Source organism: Chiloscyllium plagiosum, unplaced genomic scaffold, assembly GCF_037043375.1.
Source record: "Chiloscyllium plagiosum isolate Xiang-an unplaced genomic scaffold, Cpla_swu_hap1 HiC_scaffold_49, whole genome shotgun sequence".
NCBI classification, from domain to species: Eukaryota; Metazoa; Chordata; class Chondrichthyes; order Orectolobiformes; family Hemiscylliidae; genus Chiloscyllium; species Chiloscyllium plagiosum.
The window spans coordinates 11,352,294-11,374,039 of record NW_028270187.1 but is presented as its reverse complement, the minus strand read 5'-3'; the positions used below and the strand labels follow the sequence as shown (position 1 = coordinate 11,374,039).

The window sequence follows — 21,746 nt, the reverse complement described above, 5'->3', positions numbered from 1 at the left end:
ATTGAACCCGGGTCCCCGATGCTGTGACACCATGTCACCCCACTCCTCTGTCTGTCCAACTGTTCTTCTCTTTCTTTGGACTCTATCTCCATCTATCTTTTACTCGTCACCCTTCCACCCAGCCTATCTTCTGTATAAAACCTAATATTTTCCTACCAACCACCAGAAAATACAGAAGTTTGAATACACCACCCAACAAACTCAAGAACAGCTTCTTTGCTGTCATCAGACTTTTGAATGGACTGCTCAAATTTTAAGGCGAAAGTGAGTACTGCAGATGCTGGAGATTAGTGTCCAGATTAGAGTGGTGCTGGAAAAGCACAGCAGGTCAGGCAGCATCCGAGGAGCAGGAAAATTGACGTTTCGGACATTCCTGATGAAAGGCTTTTGCCCGAAACATCGATTTTCCTGCTCCTCAGATGCTGCCTGACCTGCTGTTCTTTTCCAGCACCACTCTAATCTGGCTCAAATTTTAATGTTAATCTCTCTCTCTTTGCAGCTTCAAAACTGTATTGCAGATTCTGTTCTATTACCCTGATGCATTTTGTATGATATTATCTGCCTGTAAAGAACACAAAACAATACTTTCCATTGTATCTCAGTGCATGTGACAAAAAGTAAATCAAATCAAATCAAATGGATAATTATACTCACATATTCATATAGCAGAAGCTGAGAGGTACAGTTTGATAATTACAGTCAGACAAACTGACAGGAAAAGATGAATAAATACACTCAAACACTGATATTACAGAGCCTGACAGGGAAAGATTGATAATTAAACTCTCACATTCACAAAGCAGAGACTGATATCGACAGGTGAAAACTCAGTAGAAACTGAAGGATTGACAAGTACAGAAACATATTCACCAAGCAGAAACTGACAGCTACAGATTGACAACAATATTTATGTATTTACAGAGCAGAGTCTGAAAGATACAGATTGACAGTTACACTCACTTTGACAAAGAAGAAAATGACAGGAAGAGAATGATAACTGTATTCCCACATTCACATCACTGAACTAACTGCTACAGTTTGATTAATACAGCCACACTCTCAGAGCAGAAGCTGATGGGTACCGCTCAATAACTGTATTCACATATTGACAGGGAAGAAACTGACGGGAACCCATTAGTATCTACACTGTCATATTGACGTAGTAGGAACAGATTGACAATGATACTCTGGTGTCAAATAGCAAAACCTGACCCGGACTGTTTGATAATTGCACTCACATGTTGATATAGCTTAAACTAACAGGTAGAGGTGAATATCTGCATTTTCACAGATTAAACTGATTGGTTCAAATTGATGACTGCATTTAATATTCATACAACAGAAACTGACACGTTCTCATAGCTGAAACTTACATGTTCAGGTTGATAACTACATTCTCAGACACACCGGAGAAACTATTAGGGACAGATTGGTTAAGCAAACACACACGTTCGCAGGGCAGAAACTGACAGGATAACTAAGCTCACATATCCACATCAGACAAACACACAGAGACTGATCGTATTTATTTAAAATGTGTTAAGTGTATTTATGAACCAGTCCCTGGCAGTTTCTCCGATGTGTATACACAAGTTCAGTTACCAATCTGCACCTGTCAGTTTATGCTATATGAATGTATGAGTGTAGTTATCAGTCTGTCCCTATTTGTCTCTGTGGTGAGAAAATGTAAATATATTTACCAGAGAGTGACAGGGACAGATTGATAACTGTATTCACTCGCATATTTGCACAGATTATATGGATTGATAATTACAGTTTGATAATTACACTCAGATGTTCACAGAGCAGCATTTAACAGGTTCATTTTGATAATTGTCTTCACACATTTACTGAGCAGGAACTGACAGGTATGGATAGATTAGGAAACTTTCATATCCAGACACGCACTTGCATTAGATTATCCCATCCCATTTGTAGAGGAGTTGGTTAGTATCTGGTTCTCAGCGAATTGGTACAGATTTTTTTGATACAGTCACCAAAGAGCAGCTCAGGCAATAATAGAATCAGCCCTGTGGTCCTGTTGGAATTGCTGTCTTGAAGGAAGAACAGCCAAATGATTATTAAATTATTCCATTGACTTAATGTTGATTTTCTGTCTCCCTCCAGACAATTACTTGAAGGACAATGACAGTGTAATATGTCCTCAGTACAAAACCAAGTGTGATCAGTTCCTTCTAACAAACAGCATTATGTTACTACAATCAGACTGAAGAACATCCTTTCCACAGTCACAGAGCAGATTGAATTAGACACACATTGACTCAATTTCCAGAGAGAAATTTTCAAATCAAGAGTCAATTCCCTCGGAGGAATTAATTTTTTTCTTTTTCTCTCCATTCTTTACGTACATCACCCCATTTGCCAATAATTGTAATAAATCACAGCCAGAGAGTTATAGAGATGTTGAGCACAGAAACAGACCATTCGGTCTGAGCCACCTATGCCAACCAGATATTCGAAACTAATCAAATCCCATTAGCCAACACAGATGCCGTTTGCCAGCACTTGGCCCACATCCCTCTAAATTGTTCCTATTCATGTCGCATCCACATGCCTTTTAAATGTTGGAATTGTTCCAGCCTCCACCACTTCATCTAGCAACTCATTCCACACACACACACGCGCACACACACACACACACACACACCACCTTCTGCATGAAAAGGTTGCCCCTTAGGTCCCTTTTAAAACTTTCCCCTTTCACTTGAAACCTGTGCCCTCCAGTCCTGGACTCCCCCACCTCAGGGAAAATGCCTTGTCTATTTAGTCTATCCATAATCCTCCTGATTTTATAAAGGTCAGAATTTTATAAAGGTTATAAAATACTATAAGGTCACCTCTCAGCCTCTAACACTCCAGGGAAAACACCCCAGCCTCTTCAGCCTGTCCCTTTCGTTCAAACACTCCAACCCTGGAAACAATCTTGTAAATCTTTTCTGAATGTTTCATGTTTCACAACATCCTTCCGATAGGAAGGAGACCAAAATTGCACACAATATTCCAAAAGCGGCTGAACTAATTACCTGTACAGCATCAACATGACGTCCGAACCCCGAACCTCTGTGCTTGGACTGATAAAGAACAGCATACTAAATGTCGTCTTCATTATCCTATTGACCAGCGACTCCACTTTCAAGGACCTACGAGCCTGCACTCTATGGTCTCTTTGTTTATTAATACTCCCCAGGACCTTACCATTAAGTATATAACTCCTGCCTTGATTTGCCTTTCCAAAGTGCAGCACCTAGCATTTATCTGAAATAACTCTACCTGCCACTGCTCAGCCCATTGGCCCATCTGATTATGATCCTTTTGTACTCGGTGGGAACCTTCTTTGCTATCCACTACACTGCCAATTTTGGTGTCATCTGCAAACCTTTTATGTTCACATTCAAATCATTTATATAAATGACGAAAAGCAGTGAACCCAGCACTGATCCTTGTGGCTCATGACTGATCACAGGTCTCCAGTCTGAAAGGTAACCCTCCGCCGCCACCCTCTGTCTTCCATGTTTAAGTTAATTCTGTGTCCAAATTGCTAGTTCTCTGCGATTTTCATGTGATCTAACTTTGTTTCCCAGTCTACAATGAAGAAACCTGTCAAACATCTTACTGAAGTCCTTATAGATCACGTCCACCGCTCTACCCTCAACAATCATGGAGTCAAAGAGATGTACAGCACAGAAACAGACCCTTCAGTCCAATTTGTCCATGCGGACCAGATAAACCAACCCAATCTATTTCCACCTGCCAGCATCCGGCCCATATCCCCCCAAACCCTTCCTATTCATATATGCATTCAGGTGCTTTTTAAAAGTTGGAATTGTACCAGCCTCCACCACTTCTTCTGGCAGTTCATTCCATTTATGTACCACCCTTTACATGAAAAACTTGCCACTTGGGTCTTTTTATTTCTTTTCCATCTCCCCGTAAACCTATGCCCTCTAGTTCTGGACTCCCCCCTCCCAGAGAACATACCTTGTCTATTTATCCTATCCATGCCCTCATGATTTTATAACCCTCAATAAGTTCACCCCTCAGCCTCCGATGCTGCATGGAAAACAGCCCCAGCCTATTCAACCTTTCCTTCTCGCTGAAATCCACCAACCCTGGCAACATCCTTGTAAATCTTTACTGAATCCTTTCAAGTTTCACAACATCCTCCTGATAGGAAGGAGACCAGAATTGTATGAAATATTCCAAAAGTGGCCTAACCAATGTCCAGTATGGCTTCAACATGCACTCTATTCTGATCAATAAAGGAAAGCATACCAAATGCCGCCTTTACTATCCTATCTATCTGCGACTCTACTTTGAAGGAACTATGTACCTGCACTTCAAGATCTCTTTGTTCAGCAAAACTCCCTCGTACCTTACCATTAAGTGTATAAGTCCTGCTGAGATGTGCTTTCCCAAAATACAGCACCTCGCGTTTATCCGAATTAAACTCCATCTGCCACTCCTCAGCCCATTGGCCCATCTGATCAAGATCCCATTTTAATCTGAGGTAACCTCCTTTGTTGTCCACTACACTTCCAATTTTGGTGTCATCTGCACACTTACTTACTATACCTCCTATGCTCACATCCAAATCATTTATATAAATGACAAAAAAGTAGTGGACCCAGCACCGATCCTTGTGACAGTCCACTGGTCACAGTCCTCCAGTCTTAAAAACAACCCTCCACTACCACCCTCTGTCTTCTACCTTCGAGCCAGTTCTATTTCCAAATGGCTAGTTCTCCCTGTATTCCATGAGATCTAACTTTGCTAACCAGTCTCGCATGGGGAAATCCTCTTCGTTACTTCTTCAAAAAACTCAATCAAGTTTGTGTATCATGGTTTCCCTTGGACAAGACCATGTTCACTGTCCCGAATCAGACCTTGATTGTCGAAATACGTGTAAGTTCCGTCTCTCAAGATTCCCTCCAATATCTTGTCCAACACCAATGGCAGGCTCACCAGCCTATAGTTCCTGGCTTTTCCTTATCACCTTTCTTAAATAGTAGCACCATGTTAGCCAACCTCTAGTCTTCCGGCACTTCACCTGTGACTCGCGATGTTAAAAATATCTCGACAAGGGACATGCCAAATACTTCTGTAACCTCCCACAGAGTTATACAGTATGCCTGATCAGGTCCTGGGGGATTATCCACCTTTATGCGTTTCAAGACATCCAGTAATACTACTTTTGTAATATGGACATTTTAAGATGTCACCATCTATGTCCCCCCATTGTATATCTTCTGCGTCCTTCTCCACAGTAAACACTGATGCAAAATACTCATTTGGTATCTTCCCCCATCTTCTGCGTCTCCACACAAAGGCCACCTTGCTGATCTTTGAGAGGCCCTAATCTCTCCTTAGTTACCCTTTTGTCCTTAATGTATTCATAAAATCCCTTGGGAATCTCCTTAAAACTATTTGCCAAAGCTATCTCGTGCCCCCTTTTTGCCCTCCTGATTTCCCTCTTGATTATACTCCTACTGTCTTTGCCTCTTCTAAGGATTCACTCGATCTCTCCTGTCTATACCTGACGTATGTTTCCTTCTTTCTCTTAACCAAAACCTCAATTTCACCATCATCCAGCATTCCCTACACTTCCAGGCTTGCCGGTCACCCTAACAGGAACAGACTGTCTCTGGACCCTTGTTATCTCATTTTTGAAGGTTTCCTATTTTCCAGCCATCAACTACCTGCGAGCATCTGCTGCCAATCAGCTTTTGAAAGTTCTTGTCTAATATTGTCAAGCCCATTGATATTTTACACTATTTTTCAAGGGGTTTAGACTGAATTCTTATCTGAAATAGATGCCTGGGATAGGCGTTAAATCTACATTTAATATGACATTTTTAAAGTTAAAATCAAGATGGAAAAGAAAACCATATATAACATAGATGTTAAATACAGAGATAGAAGGAAACCAGACAAAAGTCACCAATTTACTGGATGAAACAGTGTTATTAAGTTTATTAGTGATTGGGCAGGACAGAGTTAAACGTTTAATGAATTTTTGTCACATACAGAGACATGACAATTAAATAATGTGAATTCCAAACACCCATTGTGTGCCAAAGCCTGATAAATAAAACTGAACATGCTAGGGGCTGGAAACAAATGTAGAAATTGCTGGAAAAATTCAGCACGTCTGGCAGCATCCGTTGATAGAAAGTAGAGTTAATGTATTGGGGCTAGTGGCTGCTATTCAGAACTGAGTTTCTCCAGGAATTTCTAATGTTGTTCCTGACAGTGGAAAATAATTACTGCACACGCACACAGCAACTGACTGATTCAGAATTAGTTCACAATACAAACATCATAACTGCAGAGCAGGGACTGACAGTTATGGAGTTCCATATACACTGCAGGCAACAGGAAATGATCACTCTCATGTGGAGTCATTGTGGTCTGCAGCAGTCAGAGACATCCAGCTAACAATTCTACTCCCACTCAGACAGCATTCCATTTCCATCAATGTATCATGGTGGCAGAGGAGCTGCCATCCCCACCTTTAGCACAACGTCATTCTCCATTTCTCCAACTTGCAGGAACAGATTTTCTTTATGACTCTGTCTTCACCAAAAAGGCTTCTTGTGCCATTGTTTCAAATTAACTTTCATTTTCTACAAGTAGCCCTGCATTCCCATGAAGCCTGATATTAAATACAAGAAAATCAATACCATTTTCTCAAATAATCAATGCGATCACATAATTGTAATTTGAAACGATGGAGTAGGAAAGATTTAGTGAGATAATAGAACATAAAACATGACAGCACAGTATACTATTCCATTTTCATCCATATATTTATCCGATGACCATTCATATGCCCGTAAAGTTGGCGAGCCCACTACAGTTGCAGGCAGAACATACCATGCCTCTACTACTACTGAGTAAAGAGACTACTCTGACATTTGTCTTATATTTATCATCCCTCAATTTAAAGCAATGTCCCCTTTTGCCAGCCATCACCATCAAAGGAATAAGGCTCTCTCTGTCCACACTATCTAACCCTCTAATTATTTTATGTGTCTCTATTAAGTCACCTCTCAAACTTCTTCTCTCTAATGGAACCTTTCTTCGTAAGACATTCCCTCCAGACCAGATGACATCCCAGTAAATCACCTCTGAACCCTTTCCAAAACTTCCACATCCTTCCTGTGATGCGGTGACTAGAAGTGGACGCAATTTTCCAAGTGCGGCCACACCAGAGTTTTGTGCAGCTGCAGCATGACCTCATGGTTCCAAAACTCAATCCCTCTCCCAATTAAAGCTAACACATTGTATGCCTTCTTAACAACCCTATCAATCTGGATGGCAACTTTCAGGGATCTACGCACATGTACATGGATGTCTCTCTGTTCATCTACACTGCCAAGAACCTTACCATTATCCCAGTACTCTTTATTCCTATTGCTCCTTCCAAAGTGAATCATCTCACACTTTTCCACATTAAACTCCATTTGCCACCTCTCAGCCCAGTTCTGCAGCTTATCCATGTGCCTCTGTAATCTGCAATGTCCTTTGGCACCGTCCACAACTCCACTGACCTTAGTGTCATCCACAAATTTACTAACCCATCCTTCTGCGCTCTTACCCAGGTCAGCAGTGGACCCAAAACAGATCCTTCCGATACACCACTAGTAACTGAACTCCAGGATGAACATTTCCCATCAACTACCACCCTCTGTCTTCTTTCAGGTAGCCAATTTCTGAACCAAACCGCTAAATCACCCTCAATCCCATGCCTCCATATTTTGTGCAAGAGCCTACCATTGGGAACCTTACTGAAAACACCTAATCAAGCACTTTACTGAAATCCATATACACCACATCAACTTCTTTACCCTCATCCATCTGTTTGGTCACCTTCACAAAGAACTCAATAAGGTTTTTGAGGCATGACCTGTACTTCACAAAATCATATTGACTATTCCTAATCAACTTATTCCTATCGAGAGGATTATAAATCCTGTCTCTTGTAGACTTTTCCAACACTTTACTCACAGCCGAAGTAAGGCTCACTGATTTATAACTACCAGGGTAGTCTCTACTCCCCTTCTTGAACAAGGGGACAACATTTGCTATCTTCCAGTCTTCTGGCACTATTCCTGTAGACAATGACAACAAAGATCAAAGTCAAAGGCTCTTCAATCTCCTCCCTGGCTTCCCAGAGAATCCTAGGATAAATCCCATCTGCCCAGGGGATTATCTATTTTCACACTTCCCAGAATTGCTAACACCACCTCCTTGTGAACCTATATTCCATCTAGTCTAGTAGCCTGTAACTCCGTGTTCTCCACAACAACATTGGTATTCACACAGGGAAAAAGACAATGAAAAATATTCATTTAGCACTTCTCCTATCTCTTCGGACTGCACACACAACTTTCCACTCCTGTCTTTGATTGGCCCGGAAGTTATTCTCGTCATTCGTTTATTCCTGAAATAGCTATAGAAAGCTTTAGGATTTTCCTTGATCCTATCTGCTAAAGACTTCTCTTGTCCCCTCCTGGCTCCTCTTAGTTCTCTCTTTAGGTCTTTCCTGGCTAGCTTGTTCCTCTCAAGCGCCTTAGCTGCGCCTTCACGCCTCATTATAATATAAGCCGCCTTCTTCCTCTTGACAAGCGATCAACTTCCTTAGTAAACCAAGACTCCCTCACTTGTCCACTTCCTCCATGCCTGACAGGTATATGCTAATCAAGGACACGCAGTAGCTGTTCCTTGAATAAGCTCCACATTTCAATTGTGCCATCCCCTGCAGTTTCCTTTCCCATCCATGCGTCATTAGTCTTGCCTAATCGCACCATAATTGCCGTTTCCCCCAGTTATAAATCTTGCCCTGCGGTGTATACCGACCTCCCTTTCCTTCGCTAAAGTAAACATAACCAAATTGTGGTCACTCTCACCGAAGTGCTCACCTACCTCCAAATCTAACACCTGGTCGGGTTCATTATCCAGTACCAAATCCATTGTTGCCTTTCCCCTGGTTGGCCTGTCTACATACTGTGCCAGGAAACCCTTCTGCACACATTGGACAAAAACTGGTCCATCCGAAGTATTCAAAATATAGTATTTCCAGTCAATATTTTAAAAAGTTATAGGTGTCCCATAACAGCTACCCTGTTACACTCTCTCTTATCCAGAATCATCTTTACAATCCTTTCCCCTACATCTCTGGAACTATTCTGAGGCCTGTAGAAAACTCCCAACAGAGTGACCTCTCTTTTTTTTCCTGTTTCTAACCTCAGCCCATTCTACCTCATTAGACGAGTCCTCGTACATCCTTACCACCACTGTAATGTTGTCATTGCCATACCTTCCCCCTCTTTTACCATCTTCTCTGTTCGTACTGAAACATCTAAATCCCAGAACCTACGACAACCATTCCTGTCCCTGCTTGATCCATGTGTCTGAAATGGCCACAACATCAAAGTCCCAGGTACCAACCCATGCTGCAAGTTCACCCAACTTATTCCGGATGCTCCTGGTGTTGAAGTAGACACACTTCAAACCACCTTCCTGTTTGGCGGTGCACTCCTGTGACATTGAAATCATATTTCTGACCTCACTACTCTTAACCTCTGGACACAGAAACTACAATTTAGGTTCCCATTCCCTTACTGAATTTGTTTAAACCCTCCCAAAGAGCATTAGCAAACTTCCCCCAGGATATTGGTACCCCTCTGCTTCAGGTGTAGACCATCATGTTTGTAGAAGTCCCACCTACCCTAGAGTGAGCCACAATTAACCAGGTATCCAAAATTCTCCCTCCCACTCCATCCCTTTAGTCACATGTTCATAGAACATAGAACAATACAGCACAGAACAGGCCCTTCGGCCCACAACGTTGTGCCGAACATTTGTCCTAGCTTAAGCACCCATCCATGTACCTATCCAATTGCCGCTTAAACGTCACCAAAGATTCTGACTCTTCCACTCCCACAGGCAGCGCATTCCATGCCCCCACCACTCTCTGGGTAAAGAACCCACCCCTGACATCTCCCCTATACCTTCCACCCTTCACCTTAAATTTATGTCCCCTTGTAACACTCTGTTGTACCCGGGGAAGAAGTTTCTGACTGTCTACTCTATCTATTCCTCTGATCATCTTATAAACCTCTATCAAGTCACCCCTCATCCTTCGCCGTTCCAACGAGAAAAGGCCTAGCACTCTCAACCTATCCTCGTACGACCTATTCTCCATTCCAGGCAACATCCTGGTAAATCTTCTCTGCACCCTCTCCAAAGCTTCCACATCTTTCCTAAAGTGAGGTGACCAGAACTGCACACATTACTTCAAATGTGGCCTAACCAAAGTCCTGTACAGTTGCAACATCACTTCACGACTCTTGAATTGAATCCCTCTGCTAATGAACGCTAATACACCATAGGCCGCCTTACAAGCTCTATCCACCTGAGTGGCAACTTTCAAGGATCTATGAACATAGACCCCAAGATCTCTCTGTTCCTCCACCTCACTAAGAACCCTACCGTTAACCCTGTATTCTGCATTCTTATTTGTCTTTCCAAAATGGACAACCTCACACTTGGCAGGGTTGAACTCCATCTGCCACTCCTCAGCCCAGCTCTGCATCATATCTAAGTCCCTTTGCAGCCGACAACAGCCCTCCTCACTATCCACAACTCCACCAATCTTCGTATCATCTGCAAATTTACTGACCCACACTTCGACTCCCTCATCCAAGTCATTAATAAAAATTACAAACAGCAGAGGACCCAGAACTGATCCCTGCAGAACTCCACTTGTAACTGGGCTCCAGGCTGAATATTTACCATCTACCACCACTCTCTGACTTCGACCGGTTAGCCAGTTTTCTATCCAATTGGCCAAATTTCCCTCTATCCCATGCCTCCTGACTTTCCGCATAAGCCTACCATGGGGAACCTCATCAAATGCCTTACTAAAATCCATGTATACTACATCCACTGCTCTACCCTCATCCACATGCTTGGTCACCTCCTCAAAGAATTCAAGAAGACTTGTAAGGCAAGACCTACCCTTCACAAATCCGTGCTGGCTGTCCCTAATCAAGCAGTGTCTTTCCAGATACTCATAAATCCTATCCCTCAGTACCCTTTCCATTACTTATCCTACCACGGAAGTAAGACTAACTGGCCTGTAATTCCCGGGGTTATCCCTATTCCCTTTTTTGAACAGGGGCACAACATTCGCCACTCTCCAGTCCCCTGGTACCACCCCCGTTGACAGTGAAGACGAAAAGATCATTGCCAACAGTACTGCAATTTCCTCTCTTGCTTCCCACATAATCCTAGGATATATCCCGTCAGGCCCGGGGGACTTGTCTATCCTCAAGTTGCTCAAAATATCCAACACATCTTCCTTCCTAACAAGTATCTCCTCTAGCTTACCAGTCCATTTCACACTCTCCTCTTCAACAATACGGTCCCTCTCGTTCATAAATACTGAAGAAAAGTACTCATTCAAGACCTCTCCTATCTCTCCCGACTCAATACACAGTCTCCCACTACTGTCCTTGATCGGGCCTACCCTCGTTCTCGTCATTCTCATGTTTCTCACATACGCATAAAATGCCTTTGGGTTATCCTTGATCCTATCCGCCAAAGATTTTTCATGCCCTCTCTTAGCTCTCCAGGTCCCTTCTGGCTATCCTGTATCCCTCCACTGCTCTGTCTAAACCCTGTTTCCTCAACCTGATGTAAACCTCCTTCTTCCTCTTTACAAGACATTCAACCTTCCTCGTCAATCAATGTTCCCTCACACGACCATTTCTTTCCTGCCTGACAGGTACATACATATCAAGGACACGTCGTATCTGTTCCTTGAAAAAGTTCCACATTTCCACGACATCCTTCCCTGACAGCCTATGCTTCCAACTTATGCTCCTCAGATCCTGTCTTACAGCATCGTAATTACCCTTCCCCCAATTGTAAAACCTACCCTGTTGCCCGCACCTATCTCTCTCCATAACCAAGGTGAAAGTCACAGAATTGTGGTCACCATCACCAAAATGTTCACCCACTAAAGCCCATCACTTGTCCCGGTTCATTACCGAGTACCAAATCCAATATGGCCTCCCCTCTGGTCAGACAATCTACATACTGAGTTAGAAAAGCTTCCTGGACACACTGCGCAAACACCGCCCCATCCAATCTACTTGATCTAAAGAGCTTCCAATCAATATTTGGGAAGTTGAAATCGCCCATGACGACTACCCTGTGGCTTCTGCACCTCTCCAAAACCTGTTTCCCAATCTGTTTCTCCACATCTCTGCTGCTATTGGGGGGCCTATAGTAAACACCCAACAAGGTGACTGTATCTTTCCTATTTCTGACTTCAGCCCATACTACCTCCAAAGGCAGATCCCCCTCGAACTGCCTTTCTGCAGCCGTTATACCATTTCTAATTAGCAACGCCACCTCCCCTCCTTTTTTACCACCCTCCCTAATCTTACTGAAACATCTGTCACAAGGAACCTCCAACAACCATTCCTGTCCCTCTTCTATCCACGTTTCCGTGATGGCCACAACATCGTAGTCCCAGGTACCGATCCACGCCTTAAGTTCACCTACCTTATTTCTGATATTCCTTGCGTTGAAATATACGCACTTGAACCCATCTCTGTGTCCGCAAGTATTCCCTGTCAGTGCTACCTTCTTCACAGCCTCCCTACATTCTTGGACATCCTGACAAACAGCTAGCCTACTTGCTGGACTACAAGTCCTGATCCCATCCCCCTGCCAAATTAGTTTAAACCCCCCTGAAGAGTGCTAGCAAACCTACCCCACAGGATATTGGTGCCCTTCTGGTTCAGGTGCAACCTGTCCTGCTTGTACAGGTCCCACCTTCCCCAGAATGCAGTCCAATTGTCCAAATACCTGAAGCCCTCCCTCCTACACCATCCTTGCAGCCACGTGTTCAACTGTACACTCTCCCTATTCCTTGCCTCACTGTCACATGGCACCGGCAACAACCCAGAGATGACGACTCTCTGTCCTAGCTTTTAGCTTCCAGCCTAACTCCCTGAGCTCTTGAATGACCTCCCCACCCCTCTTCCTACCTATGTCGTTGATGCCAACGTGCACCATGACTTCTGGCTGCACACCCTCCCCCTTAAGGATTCAGAAGACACGGTCCAAGACGTCTCGGACCCTGGCACCCGGGACGCAACAAACCATCCGAGAGTCTTGCCCATGTCCACAGAACCACCTGTCCGTCCCTATAACTAGAGAGTCTCCTATAACTAGTGCTCTCCTCCTCTCCCCCTTTCCCTTCTGGGTCTCAGAGCCACACCTCACGCCACAGACCCGGTCACTGCAGCTTACCCCTGCTAGGCCGTCCCCCCCAACAGTATCCAAAGCGGTATACTTATTGTTTAGGGGAACGACCACATGGGATCCCTGCACTGCTTGCTTCCTCCCCTTCCCACCTCTAACTGTTATCCAGCTATCTCTGTTCTCTGGCGTAGCTATGTCCCTGTCGCTTCTATCAGCCTCTCGAATAATCCTCAGTTCATCCAACTGCAGTTCCAGTTCCCTAACTCGTTCTGTGAGGAGCAGGATCTGACTGCATTTCCTGCAGATGAAGTCGGCAGGAGTATCGGTGCTCACCCCTACCTCAAACATCCTGCAGGGGGAACATTCCACTGCCTGCGCTGCCATTACCCTACACCTCGTCTCCAAAACAAGAACACTGAGTAGCTTACCTGTGGACTTTAAAATTAGGTTAGAGGAGGAGGATGGGAGGGAGGCCCTACTATGTAGGGCCTGGGGTCTAGAACACACCCACTCAAATATCAATCACTTACCTTCCCGACCAGCTCTGCTCTCCAACCTCACTTCCGCCCAGCTCGCGCCGCTCTCTGCTGTGAAAAACTGTTCAACTCCTCTCTCTCCCTATTCTTCACTTCACTAGCATGTAGCACAGGCAACAAACCAGAGATAACAACTCTGTTTGTTCTAGCTCCAAGCTTCCATCCTAGCTCCCTGACTTTCTGCCTTGAATCCACATCCCTTGTCATACCAATGTTGTTAGTGTCTAGGTGGACCATGACTTGGGGCAGCTCCCCCTCCTCTTCAAGGATCCCAAAAACACTATCTGAGACATCATGCACCCTGGCACCTGGGAGGGAACACTCCAACCATGAGTCTCTCTCTTTCCCACAGAACATCCTATCTGTCCCTTTAACTATGGAGAACCCAATGACTAATGCGATGTTTCTCTCCCCGCTTCACATTTGAGCAGCAGGGACAGATTCTGTGCCAGAGACCTGTATCCTGTGGCTTACCACTGGTAAGTATACCCCCACCCCCGAGCTGCTCATTTTATCTTTTTGCGAGAAGAATTCAATTTAGTTTGGATACATGTGAGGTGTTAGATTTTGATGAGACAAACCAGGAGTGGACCTTTACGCTTGATGGTGGGGTCTTGGGGATTGTTTCTGAACAAAGAGACAGAGGGGTGCAGGTGCATATTTCCTTGAAAGTCGAGTCACAGGTAGACAGGGCGGTGAAAAGGCATTGGGCATGCTTGCCTTCATTGGTCAGAACATTGAGTGTAGGAGTTGGGATGTCATGTGGTGGCTGCACAAGACATTAGTGATGACACTTTTGCAAGATTGCGTACAATGCTCATCACCCTTCTCCAGGAAGAATGTTGTTAAACTTGAGATGGTGCAGAAAACATTTACAAGGATTTTATAGTTATAGAGTCATACAGCAGAAAAACAGACCCTTCAGTCCACCATGTCCATGATGTCCAACAAACTCCAATCTGCATTCATGCCATTTACCTGCACTTGGCCCATAGCCGACTATGCCCTGGTTTCTTAACGGTATATCCAGATGCTGCTTAAATGCTGTGAGAGTATTCCATCACACTCTCAGGCAGCATATTACAAACTTTACGTCAAAATATTTTTCTCAGATATCCTCTAAACTGTTTTCCCCTCCACTTCAACTTTTGCCATGTGACAGTGAGGCATCTTTCACAATTTAGTATATCTCAGTCAGATCCTCCCTCAACCTTCTCTGCTCCAAGGAAACCAAACCCAGCTCATACAGTCGTCCCTTTTCAGGAGACTTTCCAACCCACTGCATCCTCTCCAGCCAATCCCTTTCTTCTAATTGTGTGGCAATCAGAACTGCACACAGTATTTGATCTGTTTTACAAAGTTGTAATAAGACTTCCTTGCTCTTATATTCAACAGCTCCGGTACTGAAGGAAAGCATTCTGTATGCCTTCTTCAGCAGCCTGTCTGCCTGTGCTGACACCTTCTGTGATCTATAGACTTGTACACCAAAGTCCCTTTGTTCCTCAGTACTCCCTCGGGACCAATCCTTCATTGTGTAATTCTTTCCCTTATTAGACTGCCCAAAATTCATTACCTCACAGTTATCTGGATTAAATTCCATCTGTCATTGCAGTCCCCAATGTCCTCATATTGTAGCCTGAGACCATCTCCCTCACTGTCAACAACACCACCAACTTTCATGTCAGAGAGCAAAGAACAATACAGCACAGGAACAGGCCCTTTGCACTCCAAGGCTGCACTGAAACGTGTAATATTTCCACATGAAAAATTCATCTGCAGGCTTACTAATTATACTTTCTACATTCACATCCAATTGTTAATATGTACATAACAAGCAGCAAGGGTCCAAGCACTGATCCCTGTGGTACACCACTGGTCACAGGCTTCCAGTCACAAACACAACCCACCACCATTATAGTTTGCATCCTGGCTGCAAGCTCATTTCAGCTCCAATTTGCTTAAGACTCCAAGAGCTGGGTTTGGACCAGTCTTTTATATGGGACTTTGTCAAAGGCTGTAGGGATGGCCTGTACCTGGCCAGAATAGAGTGTCCCATATCTGTTAACACAAGCTGGCCTTTAAGAATTAAACAGCAGGATGTGAAACGCAATGGCAGGCAGAAACTACACCAAGCAGCCTACCCGCACAGTAAGGCAGAATGATACCATTCAATAAGCCACTGCGAGGACAGTAAGAAGGGCCCAGCCTGGTCCCATTCGAAACAGTTCTGACAAGCAGACCGAAGGTCCAATAAATGAGTAATTCTAGCCACATTAAATGAAAGGGTAATATTCCCAGTTAATGATCAGACACCAGGTGCTAGTTACAGCCCATTAATGCCCTAAAACAGCTCAAGTTATCTTATAGTATGTAGTTTCTTGAAATAAGTTAGAATATTAAGAATTAGGTTCTCGTAAAGAGACGTAGCATCATCTCAGTAGTTTCCAGCCTAAAATATAGGTGCATAATACTAAAGCATAAAGAGGAAAAGAAGCATTTAAACCTGGAAGTGAAGGTTAGTTAGCTTTAGATAATGACTTCTCTTACACCCAGAACACAATAGATTGCTCACAGCCCATTAATCACAAAGTGCTAATAGTTGGGATAGCTAAATTACTTTACATTTTGTAACTGAGTTTTTATAACAGAAATTAAAATTACAAGTCGATGGCAAGTAAGTCAAAACAAACTGTCCTTTTGTCTTTTTCTTCATATATTCCCCACTGTGCTAATTATATCAGAGGAGCAATTGAACTTTATAAAATGGAATACAATGAATAACAATATTCAAGCAGTCCTGAGAGACAAGCTAGACTGAGAGAAACCCAAGGGTGTCTAGAAAATAACTTTGAAATGTGAATGAATAGGATGCATAGAAAGACTGCAAGGCCTAGAGATTACAGTGTCTCTAAACTCTGAGAGGTCGGGGATCCTGGAGCTGTCCATGGAAATGCCCATCATTGATTAGGTGCCTCATTGATTACGGTATGCAAACTAAGAGGGAGGAACATCATAATCAAGTTGTATGTGATTGTTATCAGAAAATTTAGAAACAATATTGCTTTTTATTGTAAAATCAGAGTGCGTCATGAACTTCTGTTCTGAGGCCAGTCTCGGGAGAAGATCATTTGGCATTCTCCTTGCACTAACCCGTTTCTACTTGAATAAACACCGACCACTTGCCTGAATGCTGCCTGTCTGCCTGCTGAGTCTTTCATCCCTGGTCGGGGGGGGGGGGTTATGCTTTGACAAAGGCCTTACAGAAGTCCATGTAAACCACGTCAACTGCATTACTCTCATCAGGACTTTCCATTGCCAGGACTGGAGGTTTTGAGTTTTAGGGAGAGGCTGAACAGGCTGTTGCTTTGATCCCTGGACTGTCGGAGAATGAGGTGTGACCTTTGTACAGGTTGAGAAAATCATGAGGGGCATGATATGGTGATAGCCAAGGTCTTTTTCCAAATGTGGGTGAGTGCAAAAATAGACGGCACAGGTTTGAATTGTGGAAAAAAGATTTATAAAGGATTTATGGGGTTACTTTATCACATAGAGGGTGGCAATTGAATGGAATGAGCTACCAGAGGAAGTGGAGGTAGTGGGTACAATCACAACCTTTTCTAGGCACCTGGATATATACAAGTTTAGAGGGATACGCGTCAAATGCTGGCAAGTGGGACTAGACAATATGTTGTGGTTTCACTTACCAGTGAATCTTACAGACACAAACAGTCAAAGAAAATAAGGTCTTTACCATTCACTTCAGGAAACATGAACTGAAAATGCTCTCCTTTGCTAATTGGCTGTCCACTTTACAGCAAACATTTAAACTGCTCAGTAACACAACGCAGGATCAAGTGAGTGTTGGCATCCTTGTATCATAACAACTATTCCGTTCAAAAATGTTTTTTATACATAAAATCAGTACGTATACACAACAGCCCGAGTAGACAACATTAAATTTTAGTTTCCAAGTTTTTCACTGGACAACGTTGCTCTAATCTGTTGACCGTCTGTCACATCTGAGCTGAGTTTTGAAGGACAATGAACCGTATCCAAAGTCCCATTGAATAGCACAGACTGACAGGTAGAAAGTACTTTCTGAGTACACAAACCGTACAAGTAAATGGAAGAAACAAGATTAGTTCTGTACTCACAGAAGAACAAACAGTTGCAGATTGCTCCAGTTATTGTCCTTATTTGTGTCATGAAGGACTTGAAGGAAACTGAGATAATTTCTGGACAAAACAAAGAGTAAGATGGTGCCAATACACAGTGGATACAGAATAACTTGCAACATACAGAAATACTGTCAGGTTCGTAGGTCTATAGGCAAAAATAGAAAAGTCATGACCTCAAAGATGTCACAGTTGGGAGAACTAGCATTTCATTAAACAAGTTATCCAGGACAGTGTGAGAGTGAAGTATGTCAGTCCCAGTTTACAAGTGAACTTCCTAAAGCTTTTAAATCGAAAAGTAAATTCTACTTGTTTATTAGAAAATACTGAACCTATTGCATGTTCACAATGTATTCCACTTAAGTTGGGAAAGAAGTAAATAAAAATTCAGACTAATTATTCATCCAATTATCTCACCATGGCTTAAACTTGCTGTCTGACTCTCTGACTGGATGTAATTCTTGAATCTTTTTATCCAGACTGGAGGAATTAAATAGCAGCCAAGCATCAGATTGAAACAAATATTGCAAGTTAATTTGTTTCCACAAAAAGTAGAACAAATCTCAGACAAAATGACTGAATAAATACTTTGTTTTCAAGTAGTCCAAAGGAAAATCAAACATTGACATGAAAAGGTATGCATTCAGACAGATACCCAGAAATTATTGGGCACGGAATGAAGAAACTCTCATACTGGCCTTGTTATAAACATGTGAACAATAAATTCAAAGTACACATTCAGACCAGAGACTGACCAATCCAGAAAATAACTTACAATCCTAAACAGTACCTTTTGAATAAAAGTTGTAAAAATTTTCCAACCTGCTTCAGAGTGCCAGAGACTGACAATGGTATAAAAAGTCTCACTTTAATTTGCAGTACAGAGTTCCTCCAGTACAGGTAGAGATCATTCAGCCCACAGGCCTGCAACAACTTACCAAAGCACATCTCACCCAGATATAGACGCCTACCCCATAACCACATCTTAAACATAGTTAACCCACCTATTCTGAACATTGCTGAATATTACAGTGCCATTTACCATCCAGCTAACCTGCTTGTTTGGACTGTGGAAGGATACTGGAATACCCAGAGGAAACTGTTATGAAGACGTGAGTATAACAACCTTTAAGCCAGTTGAACTTCTGGACAGCACCAAGTGTTCTGAAAAAAAAAGTAACATTTGGTCAAACAACTCAAGTAGCTGCTTGCCTGGAGACAAAAACAAAATTGAATTCAACCAATCGGTTTAAATTATATCCCGAAAATACCAAATTCCAATCCAGTATGAATTGAGTATATTGACAATCTAATAAGCCAATGACACAGTCCGATGCTCTGGAGTTACAAGACCGGGAAAAAATTAACTATTAGAAGGAGAATTGCCAAACCACCAGCATGTAAAAAGACTGCCTGAAAAATAGCTCTCTTAAAGGTACCTTTATCGATCAGTGACCTGTGAAGCACAATCTCCAAGAAGAACAAAAGAAAGGAATACAGAAAAGAACCAAAAGTTGCCTGGTTTTGAGGTATGAAGTTTTGTTTTGTAAATCTTAATCAGGAGTTCTATCTTCTATAATACTACTCTGATAGGTTCGAGGAAGGAGTTGTAAGTAGTTGTTAGTTAATCACTCTCTATTATACTTTAATAAATAAAGCTATTAATCTTTAATGTGTTCTTGGCCTATTGAATTTTCACAGATTACTGCATGGGATAAATCTTTTCTGTGTTGCTGGGTTTAAATTAGTAAAGAGGTTTGTTGTAACAAAACCAATGCAGACGTGGGGAGCAGTTTGCACAATGAGCAAAGGCTGGAATTGAAACTGGGTCCCTGGCACCAGTGTGCCACCATGCTACCCAGACATTGATGGCAAATGATAAAATCTTTTGCATGTTGAGCAACAGAGATTTGAAATAAAAAGAGCTTCTGCAGTTTCTGGCAAGTGTCATGTTAAACAGAGACAAATATTGTAAGTACACATTTATTCACAGAGCACACACTGAAAGGTATAGATACTTTCAAATGTACTCATTCATTCATGTAGTTGAAACTCCGGTACAGAATGAAAACTGCACATAAACATTCACATTGCAGAAACTGACAGGTGAAGGTTTAAAACAATTCATTAAAAAAAACTGACAGGTACATTTTGATAGCACTCACATATTCTCAGAGCTAAGTGCACACAGACAGATAAAAATGTCACAGAATTCTCATTTTTCTTTTTGTCCTCTGCTTTGAGACATTTAAACTGACAAAATCCTGAAATAAATTCATAACTGTAGTGTATACTCTGCAATTGCATGACAGAAATGGGAGGCAACATTCACCTTTAGCTTTATCTGTAACTTACTGTGTGTGCTCACAGACCACACACTGACAGATTCAATTACAAGTCACCGTAATATAACAGGGATGGAGTGAAAAAAAAACATTCATCTGAAAGTTAGAAATGTTGAGATATTTGCTCTCTCACATGCCATTCATTGACAGAAACTGAGTTCAAATTTGGGTGAAGATTTGTAGCTCGGGTGCTCGTTGTTGTGGTTCTGTTCGCCGAGCTGGAAATTTTTGTTGCAAACGTTTCGTCCCCTGTCAGACGACAAGCAACATGAGTTCGACTGGGACAAGACTACCATTATAGGGCAAGCCAAACAGAGAACAGCCAGGGAATTCCGAGAAGCATGGCACTCATCCACAAACTCCATCAACAAACACATCGACCTGGACCCAATATATCGGCCACTACAGCAGACAGCTGGAACTGACAACCGGAAGCGGCAGGGACAGGCCACTATAAATGCCGGAGGAAACACCACAGAAGCGCTTCACAGGAGGCTCCCAAGCACTGAGGATGTCACCTAGACAGGGGACGAAACGTTTGCAACAAAAATTTCCAGCTCGGCGAACAAAACCACAGAAACTGAGTAAAAACAAGATTAGAAACAACAAACTGGCAGTTACAGAATGAAATATGGAGTCAGTTGCAAAGCATTAAATTGTTAGGATACAATGCAACTATCCATTGGTGAGAAACTGACAAACAGTGTAACATCAGCAATAAAATTGTTATTGTCAATTTCTGCAATGTACAAGATATTGCCTCTTGCCAAATGCTGCAGTTATAAATTCAAACTTACTGTCAAATCGCAGAAGTTGATTGTAAGGATTTGCTGTGGAGGGGAGGGAGTCCTACCTGAGACTGTCTAAAGTGGTGTTTGGTCACACTCAAAATTGTAGATACTAAATGAGACACATTCTTATGTTAATGACTGACACCTACAGAGTAAGAAACAACAGGTTACACTTCAGAAGGTTTGAGTTACAGTCCAGTTACATACTGACATGTAAAAACTGTGAAATAGAGTAAACAAAAACCTCCCAGCAATGGATAGGCACAGATTGGAGGAACATTTCCAAGTGGCAGGCAAATGGTGTAAAGTTTTATCGCTTCCATTAGTGTTTCATGGATACAGAATTAAACCTGTCCTGAAGTAACACGAATTGACTATTACACAGAGGACCAGAGCCTCGGTGGTGTTGAATTCATGCCAAATGTCTAAGATAGATATAAGGTTAAAGTGAGACATATATAGCATGCTAACGGTTGCTGGTTAACAGGCATTCATATGAGAAGGACAATTGTTCTAAATCCCTGCGTGAAAGTTCAATACTCCTAAATAAAAAGAGTAGCAACGTGGTTCTGCTACGCTGTCGTTACTTGCAAAGCA

The 21,746-nt window shown here is 42.6% G+C and overlaps 2 protein-coding genes and 1 long non-coding RNA gene across 5 annotated transcripts in view; 1 reads left to right on the top strand and 2 right to left on the bottom strand.

Annotated features, from left to right (window-relative positions):
• Positions 1–21,746, top strand: part of LOC148135538 (uncharacterized) — a 334,519-nt gene that overhangs the window by 78,943 nt on the left and 233,830 nt on the right. The window lies entirely within an intron of this gene.
• The window catches only part of LOC122545874 (uncharacterized), a 229,790-nt gene that overhangs the window by 107,378 nt on the left and 100,666 nt on the right, over positions 1–21,746 (bottom strand). The window lies entirely within an intron of this gene.
• The window catches only part of LOC148135550 (histone H3), a 46,455-nt gene that overhangs the window by 19,669 nt on the left and 5,040 nt on the right, over positions 1–21,746 (bottom strand). The window contains exon 2 of one of the 2 annotated variants that reach the window (XR_015755005.1): positions 19,140–19,177. The gene's annotated coding sequence lies outside the window, so the exon portion shown is untranslated. Of the gene's footprint in view, positions 1–18,984; positions 19,178–21,746 lie in introns of those variants that run through there. The other variant, XM_087984502.1, reaches the window with a different exon arrangement.